Genomic DNA, 24,511 nt, shown 5'->3' on the forward strand with positions numbered 1-24,511 from the left:
ATCAATTCCTCTGCCCCCACCACATAATTTTTTCTGTAATATGAAGAAGCTTTTCACCAATTTTATTTTGGCAAATAGACGTCTCAGGCTGAGGCTCTCCCTTTTGTATTTACCATACGAGAGGGGAGGGTTGCAGTTGCCTAATCTTAAGTGGTACTACTGGGCAGCTCAGCTAAGAGCAGCAATGTTTTGGTTTACAAATGATAATTCTATCCCTTGGGTACAGATTGAGGCGAGCACAACTCAAAAATTGCCGTTGAATCTGTATCTGTATTCAGCACCCCTGCCCAAACTGAAAAAAGCCACTTCCAACCCCTTTGTTAAAAATACTATTGTGGTATGGTATGACGTTTTGAAACATATTGGACAGATTCCACAATTATCACAATTTACCCCTATTTGGGGAAACACTATGTTTACACCAGGGACACATGATGGTGGTTTTAAAATCTGGGCATCAAAAGGCTTGAACAAGGTGTCAGATTTATTTAGCAATGAAACTATGCTCAGTTTTCAGAAATTAAGACAAAAGTTTGATTTGCCTAAAACCCATTTTTTTAAATATCTTCAAATTAGGAATTTTATCAATAAAACACAGCATCATTCTCTTCTCTTACCAGAGCTGTCCCCTTTAGAAAAAATTACTTTAAATCACCTTAATGGTGCTAGGCAAGTTTCCTTGTTTTATAAACTGATCTGCACTAACTGTAAAGAAAATACGGAGAAAAAGCGTTTGGCTTGGTGTCAAGATATAAGTGAGAATATAACTGAAGATGAATGGCAGAGTATCTGCTTAAAGGCCCAAACCCAGACAATTAATACCAGGTTTAAACTTCTGCAGTACAAGTGGATAATGAGAGTACACATAAGACATAACTCCAGAACTGCTTCATAAATTTAATCCCAACATTCCCAATCAATGTATAAAATGCAACCTAGATATAGGAACTTTATACCATTGCTTATGGAAGTTGTCGTGGAAATTCTTTCTCAACTTTAAATAATAATTGGAAGACAGCTGGAGATTTCAAAAGTTATAAAGATCTTTATTTCTTGCAAGAAAGGCTGTTCACATACAGAACGCATCTGGTATGAGAAGGCCCCGACTTCTGCTTTTTGCCCAGCTTATATACACAAAACACATCCTGGTTTTCTCAAAAGATCGCCTTCGTTACCTTAAAAGGATACATCTTGTTCAAAATCTTTGTCTGGCATAAATTATATCTAGACAGAACAATATCATGCCTACATACAAGTTCCTGTTTTTAGCTGCTGCTCAAAATTCACACCTTTTGTCTATCTTTATTTTGATCTTAAGCTACGCACATACTTTCACACTTGGAGCTCACAAAGGGACACTTGAAGTACAAAAGGTCACTTGAGTGTGTATAGTCTCTCTGTTACTTAGTCTCCTATAACTCAGAACATTTTGTCCCTGCAAGCTTGTCTTAACTTATGCTTTTCTAAACACTTGATTACATATCTTTAATAACGTGCTTTAGCTTATATGAATATATTTCTTCAAATGCTTATGAGTACAAATAAAGTGAAAGATGTTAATACAAGTTGTACACTTCTAAAAGTAAAAACACATCTAAAAGTAAAAGAACACATCTAAAAGTAAAAGAACACATCTAAATGTAAAATTTCTATCACAATCCCCCATTTGTTCATTCAAAGAACATACACAAAATTTGACATTTACTTCTCCATAATCATAGTAATTTACAACAGGTAAATTTTCTTAGTTTCTTAGTCAAACTCATGTTCGCTCTCGTTCTCGTATGCCTCACCTTCAGGCACTGTAACACAAGTTCATACTCTTCCCAACATTCTAATTCTAGCAATCTAATTCTATTTTCAGAAAAAAATTAATCATACCATAGTACATTGCCTTTTAACTTTGAATCAAGTTTCATTATCCTTTGCTAAATTTCGAATCACATCGATCTATTAGGCCTTTAACAGGCTGATACTGCTGATTAACCATTTTTCTTAACCTTATTTTACTAGCTTTTAATTCAAGCAGGCGATTGTTTTACTTAGTCAGATCTATTTAAGGATCTGTGTAATAAAATCTAACCAAAAAAGTTCTAAAATACTTTCATTTTTATCCTTAACACAAATATCAATAATTGTATTATCTTGTTTCAAACAATGTCATTAATTTTAAAATTAACTCTCACCCAGCTGTTGCCATGAGAATAGCTTTAGCTGCTGATATGTCATTTAATCTTTTATTATCTATCCTAAAATCCTATTTTTCCAGAATTAACCGATGGACATAACATGTCCTGCCTCTATTTGTTGGCAATGCGGAATAATTCATAAATTAAATATGTTTCCCAAAATCAATCTCCTTTTGAAAGTTTTTCTTTTGCTATTTTGACAAATGGAAACACCTAAAAAATGTTTAATGTAGTCATTAATTAATCGCTATAGAAGTTTACCCCATTATCTACTCGGACCTAGTCCAGCAAAGTAACTTATTCTCTCTTATTAGAGAACAACTATTACAACTATTAATTTTTTAGCATCTATGATATCTGAATTAGGGTTCTAAACCCCTCAAGTTTCTTCAAAAATAGTCCCTAGATTTTTTCATTATCTTTACAGTAATGTACCTATTTAGAGTCCTTATACTCTACGGAATTAAGACATTTTTCCTCTTCCTAATTTACGAGTACCTGAATGTACCTATTAATTAGTAATTGTTCAAATCATGAGTTCTAAATCAATTTCTCAGTCGCACAGTTTGATTGAACTGAATAAAAACATCAATTAACATAACACAAAATTAATTCTTATACTAAGCTTAAAACATTAGTTGGTCCACATCTTCCTCCAGATGTGTTGATCATCTCGTTGCCCCATGGACGTTCCATCTTCACCAGGGTGATTCTTTGCGAACCGTTGCAATGGGCTTATCCCACGTTGGCAAGGGAGGAAAAGTTACTAGCACTTCCTTTGTCCCTCACTTTACGCTGTGTGTTGTCGTTGGTGTCGGCGTTTGGGGTTGCTGAGGGCTGGTTGGCGTTTGGCTCAAGCTGGTTGGTGTAGTTTAAGGTGAGAAGCTTGGACGGATGTGTCACACACTGCAACCTTGCTGATAGTTGCAAGATTTTCCCTCAGAACACAACCGCAGTCCACTGGACCTTGTTTGTGGAGTGAACCACAAGAACAACCTGTGAATGGAGACCTTAAGTATTTTGTTAGTGACAACATGTATCATGTCGCCAGACTCATCTGCTTGTCTGGCCGGTCGTCCTTTTTTGATGAGACCTGTAAAATTTCATGTTAAACAGTAACAAGACAATACTTTATACATTTGGAACAGAATCAGTTCTGTTCGCTGAGATCCATCATGACATCCTGTAAAAAGTAAAACGTTAAGTATTGGGTGGACAGGGCAAGCTTGCTTGCTCTCTGCCTTCCCAAAGTTATACGCTGCGCAGGTGTGGCATTGTTTATTTCTGCCACAACAACAATAACCCAGCTCAGGATAGTTAGCCAAAATCATTCATGGTCGTTATTTTATTGGGAATATTTTCTTCCCTGTTGGGTCATATTTTACCTGTTTAGATACAGCTGTTTTGATTGACATCATTTATGTCTCTGAACACCATAATTCACACACTCACTTTCACACACTCCACACACACCTCTCTGGCCAGAGATTCATTCATTCATTCATTCATTCTTGTCTGCCTTATGTAACGGGGTATTTTACCCGTTGTGTGGGGAAATGGATTATGGCTGCTCTGGAAGTTTGGACAACGAAAGGATCTTGGTCCTCGCTCCCCAAACGTTTTAGCCTCGTTACACGCTAATGTGTGTATGTGGTTTCTTACTTTATTGTGTGAGAAATCTAAAGATTGACAAGGGTAGGCTTCAGGTACGATAATGTCACACGGTGGCTTCCTGAAGAGAAATTGCATATGTTAGATCACAGTGTGTTATGCTCCTCCCTCCCCAGATCTAATAAAGTAAGTGAGACTTCCCCACTCCCTAGCAGCTCTCAAAGAAAAGATACACTGTAAATAAGTGCAAAAACAATTAAAACATAATTTATTCTTTTAGATTTCTTTTCCTTATGATTGGTTATGTCTTCTGTCTAAATAAAAGAATGAAATAAAATAATTTACAGTCTTTGTGTTGTCTTTTGAATTCACACCAACACTTTCAATACTGAAATTGAAAAAAACTCTTTTCACTTGTGGTAAACAAATACATTATGCAACTTCAAAATGAGATAATTTTCAATGTGTCAATTTGTATACCCACAAATTACTACCTTTTTCAAAAGATCACCTTCAAACAATCACATTTGAAAACAACAAACAAACACCATCAAATCTCACCTCTGAATAAGCACTTTTAAATGTGTACTCACAGTTCACCGTTTATCAGTTCAGTCACTGAAAAATAAAGGAAAATACCAGTTCGTAGAACGATGAATTAGAGTGCGTTGTCTGGACGTGGGGTGCGTTGCAATAAACTGAAGATCCCGTATTGAAGTGTGCAAGTTCAAAAATACACTCAACTTTGTCTCAACCGTTTCACAGATAAACTGTCTCAAAAAGAAAATTAACTTGCAGATGAATCCAACTGAGATGTCACTTGAATGGCAGGGTAATCTTCACTCTTGAATCAGCGGAAAAGTTATGTCTCTTCATTAAGTGCATACTGCGTACTAGCTACTACAGCGCCCTTAATCTCACGTGCTCTGACTCGTGCGGGAAACTCGATTACACGTGAACAGTACCACTGAGCTATTAACTCGACGACACTTTTCGATCAAAACACGAGAAGTGCAAAAAACTGCAAAAAGACATGTAACAAGTCTCTGGATGGCAAAAATCAAACGGGGTTTGCACTTTAAACGTACTCACAGCCAGGCCCGGCGCCACGAGGGGGCAAAAGGGGGCATTGCCCCCTCAGATCTTATTTGTGCCCCCTCAGTTTCATTTTTGTATTCATGGTTACAAATTAAATGATTAACTTTTTGAGCGGTACAGTCCCATATATGGGATTTTTTATTTCAGTGCCCCTGAGAGTACGGTCCCACATATGGGATTTAGAATGTTCAGTGACGACATAACTGCCAGATTCAAACTGTGCTTTCGCGCGTTGGTTGACGCTGAGCCAGAGTCGGACGCGCTCAGCGCTGTCATATCACAACTATGCAGTGTTTTCAACCTCACAATGTTTATTTTAGGTTTCAGACATTTAAATACACACTAAGCACTAGTAAAACAATACATTTGGAGTTTGTAAAATACACACTGATGTCTGTGGAAGCAGCAATAACAATCTATTCAAATATAATTTGCCGACGTGTGTTATTCATCATATCAGACAAACACAGTGGTAGTAACTATAAAGTAGTTTACTCTATTCTTCTATTCCACTTTCTTGCATGTATTTCGGGAGAAATTGATGACTCACAGGATTCTCTGAACTGCGGCACAAAGAAACAGCCATCTCACGTTATAGATCAAGATCAAGATTATTTATAAAGGTTTTTAAATGACCAAACACACTCACATACACATTTTTGAGAATCGGAATATCAGATAGAATAAAATGGGTTTAGCAAAATCTGTTGATTTTGAATAAAAAAGGGAAAAGGAAATAAAAGCGATACATCCACGGTGTGTCACGTGACAAATATGACGCGTCGCCATGGAAACATTAAGGGGGAGCGTTCTGAATTCTAAAATAACAGTCGCCTTGAAAAAACTCACTATGGGAAGTCAGTTAGAATATTAAAATTAAGCGTGAAAGGGTTAAAATATGCATAATAAATTATGCTGCCTTATCTTTTTTTACTAAGCAAGTTATCAGTGTGTCTTGTTCGTTGATGGTATACTGGCAGTAAATTCACAGATTCGAACTTCCCGGGTCAATAACTCGTGAGCTAAACGTTGTTACTGCACAAATAACACCTCTTTTTAATCGTAGTAATGTAGACAAGCAGCTACAACCTAATTTTCCTCCAAACGAGCTTTTTCTCGCAGGGGACAAAATACATTGATCTCTATGCGCAGGCGGCAGAGAGACAGATCCGAAGGGACCGTCTGAAAAGTGCAAAACCCGAAAAGCGTTACTACGAAAACAGTCAATAACTTCACTGCCACACACTATAGTGTCATCAAATTCAGTTTACACATCACTGCTGTTCTGATGATTATACTACAACACTTATTTTGTATAAATATCTTTTTGCAAATTTTTTATGATTATTATTTATGAAAAATATTCAATAACTGCACTGTAATTCACTGTATTGTTGCCAAAATCAGTTCACACATCACTGCTGTCCTGAAGGTTATACTACAACACTTATTTTGGTAAAAAATATATTTTAAATTGTATATACAATTGTAAATGTATAATTTTTATGATTTTCTATGAAAAATATTCAATAACTTTACTGTAATTCACTTTATTGTTGCCAAATTCAGTTCACACATCACTGCTGTCCTGATGGTTATACTACAACACTTATTTTGGTAAAATATATATTTTAAATTGTATATACAATTGTAAATGTATAATTTTTATGAAAAATATTCAATAACTTCACTGTAATTCACTGTATTGTTGCCAAATTCAGTTCATACATCACTGATGTCCTGATGGTTATACTACAACACTTATTCTGGGGAAAAAAAATATTTTAAGTTGTATATACAATTGTAATGTATCATTTTTCTATGATTTTTATGAAAATATTCAATAACTTAACTGTAATTCACTGTATTGTTGCCAAATTCAGTTCACACATCACTGCTGTCCTGAAGGTTATACTACAACACTTATTTTGGGGAAAAAATATTTTAAATTGTATATACAATTGTAAATTTCAGATTTTTTATGATTTTTATGAAAAATATTCAATAACTTCACTGTAATTTACTGTATTGTTGCCAAATTTAGTTCACACATCACTGCTGTCCTGAAGGTTATACTACAACACTTACTTTGGGAATTTTTTTATTTTTTTATTTTATATACAATTGTAAATCTATCATTTTTTTAATCATTTTTATGAAAAAAATTCAATAACTTCACTGTAATACACTGTATTGTTACCAAATTCAGTGCATACATCACTGATGTCCTGATGGTTATACTACAACACTTATTCTGTGGAAAAATATATATTTTAAGTTGTATATACAATTGTAAATGTATAATCTTTCTATGATTTTTATGAAAATATTCAATAACTTAACTGTAAATCACTGTATGGTTGCCAAATTCAGTTCACACATCACTGCTGTCCTGAAGGTTATACTACAACACTTATTTTGGAAAAAAATATTTTAAATTGTATATACAATTGTAAATTTCAGATTTTTTTATGATTTTTATGAAAAATATTCAATAACTTCACTGTAATTCACTGTATTGTTGCAAAATTTTGTTCACACATCACTGCTGTCCTGAAGGTTATACTACAACACTTATTTTGGGAAAAAAAATATTTTAAATTGTATATACAATTGTAAATATATTATTTTTATGAAAAATATTCAATAACTTAACCGTAATCCACTGTATTGTTGCCAAATTCAGTTCACACATCACTGCTGTACTGAAGGTTATACTACAACACTTATTCTGGGGAAAAAAAATATTTTAAGTTCTATATACAATTGTAAATTTTAGATTTTTTTATGATTTTTATGAAAAATATTCAATAACTTCACTGTAATTCACTGTATTGTTGCAAAATTTTGTTCACGCATCACTGCTGTCCTGAAGGTTATACTACAACACTTATTTTAGGAAAAAATATATTTTAAATTGTATATACAATTGTAAATCTATGATTTTTTATAATTGTTATGAAAAATATTCAATAACTTCACTGTAATTCACTGTATTGTTGCCAAATTCAGTTCATACATCACTGATGTCCTGATGGTTATACTACAACACTTATTTTGGGGATAAAATATTTTAAATTGTATATACAATTGTAAATGTATAATTTTAATGATTTTTATGAAAAATAATCAATAACTTAACCGTAATTCACTGTATTGTTGCCAAATTCAGTTCACACATCACTGCTGTCCTGAAGGTTATACTACAACACTTATTCTGGGGAAAAGAATATTTTAAGTTGTATATAAAATTGTACATTTCTGATTTTTTTATGATTTTTATGAAAAATATTCAATAACTTTACTGTAATTTACTGTATTGTTGCCAAATTCAGATCACACATCCCTGCTGTCCTGATAGTTATACTACAACACTTATTTTAGTAAAATATATATTTTAAGTTGTATACAATTGAAAATGTATGAATTTTTATGAAAAATATTCAATAACTTTACTGTAATTCACTGTATTGTTGCCAAATTCAGTTCACACATCACTGATGTCCTGATGGTTATACTACAACACTTATTCTGGGAAAAAAAATATTTTAAGTTGTATACAATTGTAAATTTGAGATGATTTTTATGAAAAATATTCAATAACTTCACTGTAATTCACTGTATTGTTGCCAAATTCAGTTCATACATCACTGATGTCCTGATGGTTATACTACAACACTTATTTTGGGGATAAAATATTTTAAATTGTATATACAATTGTAAATGTATCATTTTAATGATTTTTATGAAAAATATTCAATAACTTAACCGTAATTCACTGTATTGTTGCCAAATTCAGTTCACACATTACTCCTGTACTGAAGGTTATACTACAACACTTATTCTGGGGAAAAAAATATTTTAAGTTGTATATACAATTGTAAATTTCTGATTTTTTTAATGATTTTTATGAAAAATATTCAATAACTTTACTGTAATTTACTGTATTGTTGCCAAATTCAGTTCACACATCCCTGCTGTCCTGATAGTTATACTACAACACTTATTTTGGTAAAATATATATTTTAAATTGTATATACAATTGTAAATGTAAAATTTGTATGATTTTTATGAAAACTATTCAATAACTTTACTGTAATTCACTGTATTGTTGCCAAATTCAGTTCACACATCACTGATGTCCTGATGGTTATACTACAACACTTATTCTGGGGAAAAAATATATTTTAAGTTGTATATACAATTGTAAATGTATATTTTTTCTATGATTTTTATGAAAATATTCAATAACTTAACTGTAATTCACTGTATTGTTGCCAAATTCAGTTCATACATCACTGCTGTCCTAAAGGTTATACTACAACACTTATTTTGAAAAAAAATATTTTAAATTGTATATATAATTGTAAATTTCAGATTGTTTATGATTTTTATGAAAAATATTCAATAACTTCACTGTAATTCACTGTATTGTTGCCAAATTCAGTTCACACATCACTGCTGTCCTGAAGGTTATACTACAACACTTATTTTGGGAAAAAATTTTTTTTTAATTGTATATACAATTGTAAATCTATGATTTTTTTATATATTTTATGAAAAATATTCAATAACTTCACTGTAATTCACTGTATTGTTGCCAAATTCAGTTCATACATCACTGATGTCCTGATGGTTATACTACAACACTTATTCTGTGGAAAAAAATATTTTAAATTGTATATACAATTGTAAATTTAAGATTTCTTTATGATTTTTATGAAAAATATTCAATAACTTCACTGTAATTCACTGTATTGTTGGCAAATTTAGTTCACACATCACTGCTGTCCTGAAGGTTATACTACAACACTTATTTTGGGAAAAAAATATTTTAAATTGTATATACAATTGTAAATCTATGATTTTTTATAATTTTTATGAAAAATATTAAATAACTTCACTGTAATTTACTGTATTGTTGCCAAATGTAGTTCACACATCACTGCTGTCCTGAAGGTTATACTACAACACTTATTTTGGGGAAAAAAATATTTTAAATTGTATATACAATTGTAAATTTCAGATTTTTTATGATTTTTATGAAAAATATTCAATAACTTCACTGTAATTTACTGTATTGTTGCAAAATTTAGTTCACACATCACTGCTGTCCTGAAGGTTATACTACAACACTTATTTTGGTAAAAAATATATTTTAAATTGTATATATAATTGTAAATGTATAATTTCTATGATTTTCTATGAAAAATATTCAATAACTTTACTGTAATTCACTTTATTGTTGCCAAATTCAGTTCACACATCACTGCTGTCCTGATGGTTATACTACAGCACTTATTTTGGTAAAATATATATTTTAAATTGTATATACAATTGTAAATGTATAATTTTTATGAAAAATATTCAATAACTTCCCTGTAATTCACTGTATTGTTGCCAAATTCAGTTCATACATCACTGATGTCCTGATGGTTATACTACAACACTTATTCTGGGGAAAAAAATATATTTTAAGTTGTATATACAATTGTAATGTATCATTTTTCTATGATTTTTATGAAAATATTCAATAACTTAACTGTAATTCACTGTATTGTTGCCAAATTCAGTTCACACATCACTGCTGTCCTGAAGGTTATACTACAACACTTATTTTGGGGAAAAAAATATTTTAAATTGTATATACAATTGTAAATTTCAGATTTTTTATGATTTTTATGAAAAATATTCAATAACTTCATTGTAATTTACTGTATTGTTGCCAAATTTAGTTCACACATCACTGCTGTCCTGAAGGTTATACTACAACACTTACTTTGGGAACATTTTTTTTTTTAAATTGTATATACAATTGTAAATCTATCATTTTTTGTAATCATTTTTATGAAAAAAATTCAAAAACTTCACTGTAATTCACTGTATTGTTACCAAATTCAGTTCATACATCACTGCTGTCCTGAAGGTTATACTACAACACTTATTTTGGGGAAAAAAATATTTTAAATTGTATATACAATTGTAAATTTCAGATTTTTTATGATTTTTATGAAAAATATTCAATAACTTCATTGTAATTTACTGTATTGTTGCCAAATTTAGTTCACACATCACTGCTGTCCTGAAGGTTATACTACAACACTTATTTTGGTAAAAAATATATTTTAAATTGTATATATAATTGTAAATGTATAATTTCTATGATTTTCTATGAAAAATATTCAATAACTTTACTGTAATTCACTTTATTGTTGCCAAATTCAGTTCACACATCACTGCTGTCCTGATGGTTATACTACAGCACTTATTTTGGTAAAATATATATTTTAAATTGTATATACAATTGTAAATGTATAATTTTTATGAAAAATATTCAATAACTTCACTGTAATTCACTGTATTGTTGCCAAATTCAGTTCATACATCACTGATGTCCTGATGGTTATACTACAACACTTATTCTGGGGAAAAAAATATATTTTAAGTTGTATATACAATTGTAATGTATCATTTTTCTATGATTTTTATGAAAATATTCAATAACTTAACTGTAATTCACTGTATTGTTGCCAAATTCAGTTCACACATCACTGCTGTCCTGAAGGTTATACTACAACACTTATTTTGGGGAAAAAAATATTTTAAATTGTATATACAATTGTAAATTTCAGATTTTTTATGATTTTTATGAAAAATATTCAATAACTTCATTGTAATTTACTGTATTGTTGCCAAATTTAGTTCACACATCACTGCTGTCCTGAAGGTTATACTACAACACTTACTTTGGGAACATTTTTTTTTTTAAATTGTATATACAATTGTAAATCTATCATTTTTTGTAATCATTTTTATGAAAAAAATTCAAAAACTTCACTGTAATTCACTGTATTGTTACCAAATTCAGTTCATACATCACTGCTGTCCTGAAGGTTATACTACAACACTTATTTTGGGGAAAAAAATATTTTAAATTGTATATACAATTGTAAATTTCAGATTTTTTATGATTTTTATGAAAAATATTCAATAACTTCATTGTAATTTACTGTATTGTTGCCAAATTTAGTTCACACATCACTGCTGTCCTGAAGGTTATACTACAACACTTACTTTGGGAACATTTTTTTTTTTAAATTGTATATACAATTGTAAATCTATCATTTTTTGTAATCATTTTTATGAAAAAAATTCAATAACTTCACTGTAATTCACTGTATTGTTGCCAAATTCAGTTCACACATCACTGCTGTCCTGAAGGTTATACTACAACACTTATTCTGGGGAAAAGAATATTTTAAGTTGTATATAAAATTGTACATTTCTGATTTTTTTATGATTTTTATGAAAAATATTCAATAACTTTACTGTAATTTACTGTATTGTTGCCAAATTCAGATCACACATCCCTGCTGTCCTGATAGTTATACTACAACACTTATTTTAGTAAAATATATATTTTAAGTTGTATACAATTGAAAATGTATGAATTATGAAAAATATTCAATAACTTTACTGTAATTCACTGTATTGTTGCCAAATTCAGTTCACACATCACTGATGTCCTGATGGTTATACTACAACACTTATTCTGGGGAAAAAAATATTTTAAGTTGTATACAATTGTAAATTTGAGATGATTTTTATGAAAAATATTCAATAACTTCACTGTAATTCACTGTATTGTTGCCAAATTCAGTTCATACATCACTGATGTCCTGATGGTTATACTACAACACTTATTTTGGGGATAAAATATTTTAAATTGTATATACAATTGTAAATGTATCATTTTAATGATTTTTATGAAAAATATTCAATAACTTAACCGTAATTCACTGTATTGTTGCCAAATTCAGTTCACACATCACTCCTGTACTGAAGGTTATACTACAACACTTATTCTGGGGAAAAAAATATTTTAAGTTGTATATACAATTGTAAATTTCTGATTTGTTTAATGATTTTTATGAAAAATATTCAATAACTTTACTGTAATTTACTGTATTGTTGCCAAATTCAGTTCACACATCCCTGCTGTCCTGATAGTTATACTACAACACTTATTTTGGTAAAATATATATTTTAAATTGTATATACAATTGTAAATGTAAAATTTGTATGATTTTTATGAAAACTATTCAATAACTTTACTGTAATTCACTGTATTGTTGCCAAACTCAGTTCACACATCACTGATGTCCTGATGGTTATACTACAACACTTATTCTGGGGAAAAAATATATTTTAAGTTGTATATACAATTGTAAATGTATATTTTTTCTATGATTTTTATGAAAATATTCAATAACTTAACTGTAATTCACTGTATTGTTGCCAAATTCAGTTCATACATCACTGCTGTCCTAAAGGTTATACTACAACACTTATTTTGAAAAAAAATATTTTAAATTGTATATATAATTGTAAATTTCAGATTGTTTATGATTTTTATGAAAAATATTCAATAACTTCACTGTAATTCACTGTATTGTTGCCAAATTCAGTTCACACATCACTGCTGTCCTGAAGATTATACTACAACACTTATTTTGGGAAATTTTTTTTTTTTAAATTGTATATTCAATTGTAAATCTATCATTTTTTGTAATCATTTTTATGAAAAAAATTCAAAAACTTCACTGTAATTCACTGTATTGTTACCAAATTCAGTTCATACATCACTGCTGTCCTGAAGGTTATACTACAACACTTATTTTGGGGAAAAAAATATTTTAAATTGTATATACAATTGTAAATTTCAGATTTTTTATGATTTTTATGAAAAATATTCAATAACTTCATTGTAATTTACTGTATTGTTGCCAAATTTAGTTCACACATCACTGCTGTCCTGAAGGTTATACTACAACACTTACTTTGGGAACATTTTTTTTTTTAAATTGTATATACAATTGTAAATCTATCATTTTTTGTAATCATTTTTATGAAAAAAATTCAATAACTTCACTGTAATTCACTGTATTGTTGCCAAATTCAGTTCACACATCACTGCTGTCCTGAAGGTTATACTACAACACTTATTCTGGGGAAAAGAATATTTTAAGTTGTATATAAAATTGTACATTTCTGATTTTTTTATGATTTTTATGAAAAATATTCAATAACTTTACTGTAATTTACTGTATTGTTGCCAAATTCAGATCACACATCCCTGCTGTCCTGATAGTTATACTACAACACTTATTTTAGTAAAATATATATTTTAAGTTGTATACAATTGAAAATGTATGAATTTTTATGAAAAATATTCAATAACTTTACTGTAATTCACTGTATTGTTGCCAAATTCAGTTCACACATCACTGATGTCCTGATGGTTATACTACAACACTTATTCTGGGGAAAAAAATATTTTAAGTTGTATACAATTGTAAATTTGAGATGATTTTTATGAAAAATATTCAATAACTTCACTGTAATTCACTGTATTGTTGCCAAATTCAGTTCATACATCACTGATGTCCTGATGGTTATACTACAACACTTATTTTGGGGATAAAATATTTTAAATTGTATATACAATTGTAAATGTATCATTTTAATGATTTTTATGAAAAATATTCAATAACTTAACCGTAATTCACTGTATTGTTGCCAAATTCAGTTCACACATCACTCCTGTACTGAAGGTTATACTACAACACTTATTCTGGGGAAAAAAATATTTTAAGTTGTATATACAATTGTAAATTTCTGATTTTTTTAATGATTTTTATGAAAAATATTCAATAACTTTACTGTAATTTACTGTATTGTTGCCAAATTCAGTTCACACATCCCTGCTGTCCTGATAGTTATACTACAACACTTATTTTGGTAAAATATATATTTTAAATTGTATATACAATTGTAAATGTAAAATTTGTATGATTTTTATGAAAACTATTCAATAACTTTACTGTAATTCACTGTATTGTTGCCAAATTCAGTTCACACATCACTGATGTCCTGATGGTTATACTACAACACTTATTCTGGGGAAAAAATATATTTTAAGTTGTATATACAATTGTAAATGTATATTTTTTCTATGATTTTTATGAAAATATTCAATAACTTAACTGTAATTCACTGTATTGTTGCCAAATTCAGTTCATACATCACTGCTGTCCTAAAGGTTATACTACAACACTTATTTTGAAAAAAAATATTTTAAATTGTATATATAATTGTAAATTTCAGATTATTTATGATTTTTATGAAAAATATTCAATAACTTCACTGTAATTCACTGTATTGTTGCCAAATTCAGTTCACACATCACTGCTGTCCTGAAGGTTATACTACAACACTTATTTTGGGAAAATTTTTTTTTTTAATTGTATATACAATTGTAAATCTATGATTTTTTTATATATTTTATGAAAAATATTCAATAACTTCACTGTAATTCACTGTATTGTTGCCAAATTCAGTTCATACATCACTGATGTCCTGATGGTTATACTACAACACTTATTCTGTGGAAAAAAAATATTTTAAATTGTATATACAATTGTAAATTTAAGATTTTTTTATGATTTTTATGAAAAATATTCAATAACTTCACTGTAATTCACTGTATTGTTGGCAAATTTAGTTCACACATCACTGCTGTCCTGAAGGTTATACTACAACACTTATTTTGGGAAAAAAATATTTTAAATTGTATATACAATTGTAAATCTATGATTTTTTATAATTTTTATGAAAAATATTAAATAACTTCACTGTAATTTACTGTATTGTTGCCAAATTTAGTTCACACATCACTGCTGTCCTGAAGGTTATACTACAACACTTATTTTGGGAAAATTTTTTTTTTTAATTGTATATACAATTGTAAATCTATGATTTTTTTATATATTTTATGAAAAATATTCAATAACTTCACTGTAATTCACTGTATTGTTGCCAAATTCAGTTCATACATCACTGATGTCCTGATGGTTATACTACAACACTTATTCTGTGGAAAAAAAATATTTTAAATTGTATATACAATTGTAAATTTAAGATTTTTTTATGATTTTTATGAAAAATATTCAATAACTTCACTGTAATTCACTGTATTGTTGGCAAATTTAGTTCACACATCACTAGTGTCCTGAAGGTTATACTACAACACTTATTTTGGGAAAAAAATATTTTAAATTGTATATACAATTGTAAATCTATGATTTTTTATAATTTTTATGAAAAATATTAAATAACTTCACTGTAATTTACTGTATTGTTGCCAAATTTAGTTCACACATCACTGCTGTCCTGAAGGTTATACTACAACACTTATTTTGGGGAAAAAAATATTTTAAATTGTATATACAATTGTAAATTTCAGATTTTTTATGATTTTTATGAAAAATATTCAATAACTTCACTGTAATTTACTGTATTGTTGCAAAATTTAGTTCACACATCACTGCTGTCCTGAAGGTTATACTACAACACTTATTTTGGTAAAAAATATATTTTAAATTGTATATATAATTGTAAATGTATAATTTCTATGATTTTCTATGAAAAATATTCAATAACTTTACTGTAATTCACTTTATTGTTGCCAAATTCAGTTCACACATCACTGCTGTCCTGATGGTTATACTACAGCACTTATTTTGGTAAAATATATATTTTAAATTGTATATACAATTGTAAATGTATAATTTTTATGAAAAATATTCAATAACTTCACTGTAATTCACTGTATTGTTGCCAAATTCAGTTCATACATCACTGATGTCCTGATGGTTATACTACAACACTTATTCTGGGGAAAAAAATATATTTTAAGTTGTATATACAATTGTAATGTATCATTTTTCTATGATTTTTATGAAAATATTCAATAACTTAACTGTAATTCACTGTATTGTTGCCAAATTCAGTTCACACATCACTGCTGTCCTGAAGGTTATACTACAACACTTATTTTGGGGAAAAAAATATTTTAAATTGTATATACAATTGTAAATTTCAGATTTTTTATGATTTTTATGAAAAATATTCAATAACTTCATTGTAATTTACTGTATTGTTGCCAAATTTAGTTCACACATCACTGCTGTCCTGAAGGTTATACTACAACACTTACTTTGGGAACATTTTTTTTTTTAAATTGTATATACAATTGTAAATCTATCATTTTTTGTAATCATTTTTATGAAAAAAATTCAATAACTTCACTGTTATTCACTGTATTGTTACCAAATTCAGTTCATACATCACTGATGTCCTGATGGTTATACTACAACACTTATTCTGTGGAAAAAAATATATTTTAAGTTGTATATACAATTGTAAATGTATAATTTTTCTATGATTTTTATGAAAATATTCAATAACTTAACTGTAAATCACTGTATTGTTGCCAAATTCAGTTCACACATCACTGCTGTCCTGAAGGTTATACTACAACACTTATTTTGGTAAAATACAAATTTTAAATTGTATATACAATTGTAAATGTATAATTTTTATGATGTTTATGAAAAATATTCAATAACTTTATTGTAATTCACTTTATTGTTGCCAAATTCAGTTCACACATCACTGATGTCCTGATGGTTATACTACAACACTTATTTTGGGAAAAATATATATTTTAAGTTTTATACAATTGAAAATGTATGAATTTTTATGATTTTTATGAAAAATATTCAATAACTTCACTGTAATTTACTGTATGGTTGCCAAACTCAGTTCACACATCACTGCTGTCCTGAAGGTTATACTACAATACTTATTTTGGGAAAAAAAAATATTTTAAATTGTATATACAATTGTACTGTAAATGTATGTTTTTTTTATGATTTTTATGAAAAATATTCAATAACTTTACTGTAATTCACAATTTGGCATATATAAAATATAAATATAAAATATTTTTTTCCAAAAATATGTGTTGTAGTATAACCTTCAGGACACCAGTGATATGTGAACTGAATTTGGCAACAATACAGTGAAAATATTCAATAACTTCACTGTAATTAAAAATTTGGCAACAATACAGTAAATGACAGTGAAGTTATTGAATATTTTTCATAAAAATTATAAAAAAATCATAGATTTACAATTGTATATACAATTTAAAATATTTTTTTCCCAAAATAAGTGTTGTAGTATAACCTTCAGGACAGCAGTGATGTGTGAACTAAATTTGGCAACAATACAGTGAATTACAGTGAAGTTATTGAATATTTTTCATAAAAATCATAAAAAAAATCTTAAATTTACAATTGTATATACAATTTAAAATATTTTTTTCCCAAAATAAGTGTTGTAGTATAACCTTCAGGACAGCAGTGATGTGTGAACTAAATTTGGCAACAATACAGTGAATTACAGTGAAGTTATTGAATATTTTCATAAAAATCATAGAAAAAAATCTTAAATTTACAATTGTATATACAATTTAAAATATATTTTTCCCAAAATAAGTGTTGTAGTATAACCTTCAGGACAGCAGTGATGTGTGAACTAAATTTGGCAACAATACAGTGAATTACAGTGAAGTTATTGAATATTTTCATAAAAATCATAGAAAAAAATATACATTTACAATTGTATATACAACTTAAAATATATTTTTTCCCCAGAATAAGTGTTGTAGTATAACCATCAGGACATCAGTGATGTGTGAACTGAATTTGGCAACAATACAGTGAATTACAGTAAAGTTATTGAATAGTTTTCATAAAAATCATACAAATTTTACATTTACAATTGTATACAACTTAAAATATATATTTTTCCCAAAATAAGTGTTGTAGTATAACCATCAGGACATCAGTGATGTGAGAACTGAATTTGGCAAATATAAAGTGAATTACAGTAAAGTTATTGAATATTGTTCATAAAAATCATAAAAATTATACATTTACAATTGTATATACAATTTAAAATATATATTTTACCAAAATAAGTGTTGTAGTATAACTATCAGGACAGCAGGGATGTGTGAACTGAATTTGGCAACAATACAGTAAAGTTATTGAATATTTTTCATAAAAATCATAAAAAAAATCAGAAATTTACAATTGTATATACAACTTAAAATATTTTTTTCCCCAGAATAAGTGTTGTAGTATAACCTTCAGGACAGCAGTGATGTGTGAACAAAATTTTGCAACAATACAGTGAATTACAGTGAAGTTATTGAATATTTTTCATAAAAATCATAAAAAAAATCTAAAATTTACAATTGTATATACAACTTAAAATATTTTTTTTCCCAGAATAAGTGTTGTAGTATAACCTTCAGTACAGCAGTGATGTGTGAACTGAAATTGGCAACAATACAGTGGATTACGGTTAAGTTATTGAATATTTTTCATAAAAATCATAAAAATTATATATTTACAATTCTATATACAATTTAAAATATTTTTTTTCCCAAAATAAGTGGTGTAGTATAACCTTCAGGACAGCAGTGATGGTTGAACAAAATTTTGCAACAATACAGTGAATTACAGTGAAGTTATTGAATATTTTTCATAAAAATCATAAAAAAATCTGAAATTTACAATTGTATATACAATTTAAAATATTTTTTTCCAAAATAAGTGTTGTAGTATAACCTTCAGGACAGCAGTGATGTGTGAACTGAATTTGGCAACAATACAGTGATTTACAGTTAAGTTATTGAATATTTTCATAAAAATCATAGAAAAATTATACATTTACAATTGTATATACAACTTAAAATATATTTTTTTCCACAGAATAAGTGTTGTAGTATAACCATCAGGACATCAGTGATGTGTGAACTGAATTTGGCAACAATACAGTGAATTACAGTAAAGTTATTGAATATTTTTCATAAAAATCATAAAAATTCATACATTTTCAATTGTATACAACTTAAAATATATATTTTTCCCAAAATAAGTGTTGTAGTATAACCATCAGGACATCAGTGATGTGAGAACTGAATTTGGCAAATATAAAGTGAATTACAGTAAAGTTATTGAATATTGTTCATAAAAATCATAAAAATTATACATTTACAATTGTATATACAATTTAAAATATATATTTTACCAAAATAAGTGTTGTAGTATAACTATCAGGACAGCAGGGATGTGTGAACTGAATTTGGCAACAATACAGTAAATTACAGTAAAGTTATTGAATATTTTTCATAAAAATCATAAAAAAAATCAGAAATTTACAATTGTATATACAACTTAAAATATTTTTTTCCCCAGAATAAGTGTTGTAGTATAACCTTCAGTACAGCAGTGATGTGTGAACTGAATTTGGCAACAATACAGTGAATTACGGTTAAGTTATTGAATATTTTTCATAAAAATCATTAAAATGATACATTTACAATTGTATATACAATTTAAAATATTTTATCCCCAAAATAAGTGTTGTAGTATAACCATCAGGACATCAGTGATGTGTGAACTGAATTTGGCAACAATACAGTGAATTACAGTAAAGTTATTGAATATTTTTCATAAAAATCATAAAAATTCATACATTTTCAATTGTATACAACTTAAAATATATATTTTTCCCAAAATAAGTGTTGTAGTATAACCATCAGGACATCAGTGATGTGAGAACTGAATTTGGCAACAATAAAGTGAATTACGGTTAAGTTATTGAATATTTTTCATAAAAATCATTAAAATTATACATTTACATTTACAATTTAAAATATTTTATCCCCAAAATAAGTGTTGTAGTATAACCATCAGGACATCAGTGATGTATGAACTGAATTTGGCAACAATACAGTGAATTACAGTGAAGTTATTGAATATTTTTCATAACAATTATAAAAAAATCATAGATTTACAATTGTATATAAAATTTAAAATATATTTTTTCCTAAAATAAGTGTTGTAGTATAACCTTCAGGACAGCAGTGATGTGTGAACAAAATTTTGCAACAATACAGTGAATTACAGTGAAGTTATTGAATATTTTTCATAAAAATCATAAAAAAAATCTAAAATTTACAATTGTATATACAACTTAAAATATTTTTTTTCCCCAGAATAAGTGTTGTAGTATAACCTTCAGTACAGCAGTGATGTGTGAACTGAAATTGGCAACAATACAGTGGATTACGGTTAAGTTATTGAATATTTTTCATAAAAATCATAAAAATTATATATTTACAATTGTATATACAATTTAAAATATTTTTTTTCCCAAAATAAGTGTTGTAGTATAACCTTCAGGACAGCAGTGATGTGTGAACTAAATTTGGCAACAATACAGTAAATTACAGTGAAGTTATTGAATATTTTTCATAAAAATCATAAAAAATCTGAAATTTACAATTGTATATACAATTTAAAATATTTTTTCTCCAAAATAAGTGTTGTAGTATAACCTTCAGGACAACAGTGATGTGTGAACTGAATTTGGCAACAATACAGTGAATTACAGTTAAGTTATTGAATATTTTCATAAAAATCATAGAAAAATTATACATTTACAATTGTATATGCAACTTAAAATATATTTTTTTTCCACAGAATAAGTGTTGTAGTATAACCATCAGGACATCAGTGATGTATGAACTGAATTTGGTAACAATACAGTGAATTACAGTGAAGTTATTGAATTTTTTTCATAAAAATGATTTTAAAAAATGATAGATTTACAATTGTATATACAATAAAAAAAAAAAAAATGGTCCCAAAGTAAGTGTTGTAGTATAACCTTCAGGACAGCAGTGATGTGTGAACTAAATTTGGCAACAATACAGCAAATTACAGTGAAGTTATTGAATATGTTTCATAAAAATCTTAACAAATCTGAAATTTACAATTGTATATACAATTTAAAAAAAAAAATGTCCCAAAGTAAGTGTTGTAGTATAACCTTCAGGACAGCAGTGATGTGTGAACTGAATTTGGCAACAATACAGTGAATTACAGTTATTTATTGAATAGTTTCATAAAAATCATAGAAAAATTATACATTACAATTGTATATACAACTTAAAATATATTTTTTCCCCAGAATAAGTGTTGTAGTATAACCATCAGGACATCAGTGATGTATGAACTGAATTTGGCAACAATACAGTGAATTACAGTGAAGTTATTGAATATTTTTCATAAAAATTATACATTTACAATTGTATATACAATTTAAAATATATATTTTACCAAAATAAGTGTTGTAGTATAACCATCAGGACATCAGTGATGTATGAACTGAATTTGGCAACAATACAGTGAATTACAGTGAAGTTATTGAATATTTTTCATAAAAATTATACATTTACAATTGTATATACAATTTAAAATATATAATTTACCAAAATAAGTGTTGTAGTATAACCATCAGGACAGCAGGGATGTGTGAACTGAATTTGGCAACAATACAGTGAATTACAGTGAAGTTATTGAATATTTTTCATAAAATATATAAAAAAAATTCATAGATTTACTATTGTATATACAATTTAAAATATTTTTTTCCCCAAAATAAGTGTTGTAGTATAACCTTCAGGACAGCAGTGATGTATGAACTGAATTTGGCAACAATACAGTGAATTACAGTGAAGTTATTGAATATTTTTCATAAAATATATTAAAAAAATCATAGATTTACAATTGTATATACAATTAAAAAAAAAAAAAATGTTCCCAAAGTAAGTGTTGTAGTATAACCTTCAGGACAGCAGTGATGTGTGAACTGAATTTGGCAACAATAAAGTGAATTACAGTAAAGTTATTGAATATTTTTCATAGAAAATCATAAAAATTATACATTTACAATTGTATATACAATTTAAAATATATTTTTTACCAAAATAAGTGTTGTAGTATAACCTTCAGGACAGCAGTGATGTGTGAACTGATTTTGGCAACAATACAGTGAATTACAGTGCAGTTATTGAATATTTTTCATAAATAATAATCATAAAAAATTTGCAAAAAGATATTTATACAAAATAAGTGTTGTAGTATAATCATCAGAACAGCAGTGATGTGTAAACTGAATTTGATGACACTATAGTGTGTGGCAGTGAAGTTATTGACTGTTTTCGTAGTAACGCTTTTCGGGTTTTGCACTTTTCAGACGGTCCCTTCGGATCTGTCTCTCTGCCGCCTGCGCATAGAGATCAATGTATTTTGTCCCCTGCGAGAAAAAGCTCGTTTGGAGGAAAATTAGGTTGTAGCTGCTTGTCTACATTACTACGATTAAAAAGAGGTGTTATTTGTGCAGTAACAACGTTTAGCTCACGAGTTATTGACCCGGGAAGTTCGAATCTGTGAATTTACTGCCAACTTTACTCAACTATCATAGTTAAAGAGAAGGGGACTGCTCGTTTGGTTCTTATCGTGGCGTTATTGACCCGTTTCATATTCCTGGATTGTGTGGGGGACTAGTTGGTTCCTTCCACTTGTAGGGGAGCTAGCTGCCCTCTGTGTCTTTGTTTGATTTGAAACCTCTTTTTGTTTGTTTCCTGTTAACTTACTTCTAATCTTTTGGAAGCAGTTTGTTTAGTTAACCCTCTGATGGTTTACGGGGTCTTTTTGACCCCAAATGACTTTTGCTCAAATAAAAAAAAAATGTTCCCTTTGTCCAAATGGTATGAAACCTTCTACGGCTCTCAACACTTTCTAGATCTACAAAAAAAAAATTAAATTGGAATGTTATCTGTTTTTATGTTAGCGTGACAAAAATTGTGACACTCGTGGTCTTCGGGGTCTCTGGAGACCTCACAATCAAAATAGACAAAATTCATCATCAAAATCGGAAACAACGCAGAATACATCGACCGAAATGACAGAAATAAAGTGGCACACTTCCACCAATTCAAAAAGCATCCACAATGCTAAATTATTTTGCTCACCACACACACACACACACACACACACACACACACACACACACACACACACACACACACACACACACGAATACATTTTTGAGACTATAAAAACTGTTCTCTTATCATTTGTCAAATAAAATCATCCAAAATGCAGTACCACCACAAAAATAAATTGGTGACACTGACACATTGAAAATGTGCACACACACACACACACACACACACACACACACACACACACAGGAACATTTGTAGGGCTATAATTTGTCAAATAAATTTTTGTTTTTGTTATAATTGTGATTTTATAATATTTAGATATGAATCCAACTGAATCCAACTTGTGAAAAGATATCTTTCAGATAGTCAAATAGCAAATAGCATATAGTGGAGCTCTATAGCCATCTAGTGGTTAAAGTGATTTTTTTTTTTTTTAAACTGCATTTTCCAAAAATGGGCATAAATGTTACATTAAACCATTTAAAATGATCCATGTTATCCCCATGAATGAAAGTTAGAAATCTGGGTCTTTTATAAAGTGAATTTTACATCAAATGCTGTTTTTTTGTAAAAAGCTTATTTAAATAAATATTTATTTATTTATAGAAATTTAAAATATATCATAAATTCTCCAAAAACGGCACAAATGTTGAGTAAAAACATTAACAAACAGAATAAATAATGTGTGTGGAAGTGCGCTCCGTAAAATCAAATTCCACGTTGCTTCCTGCCGTTGGGAGCCTCAGGCCTGCCGGTATTTAGTTTCTGTTTCTGCATGTTTTTCTTGTTTAGTTTAAAGTGGGTTTCAGTGTCCAACATTTTAAAGTATTTTTCTATT

The sequence above is a fragment of the Rutilus rutilus genome (genome assembly GCF_951802725.1).
Source record: "Rutilus rutilus genome assembly, chromosome: 20".
Lineage (NCBI taxonomy): Eukaryota > Metazoa > Chordata > Actinopteri > Cypriniformes > Leuciscidae > Rutilus > Rutilus rutilus.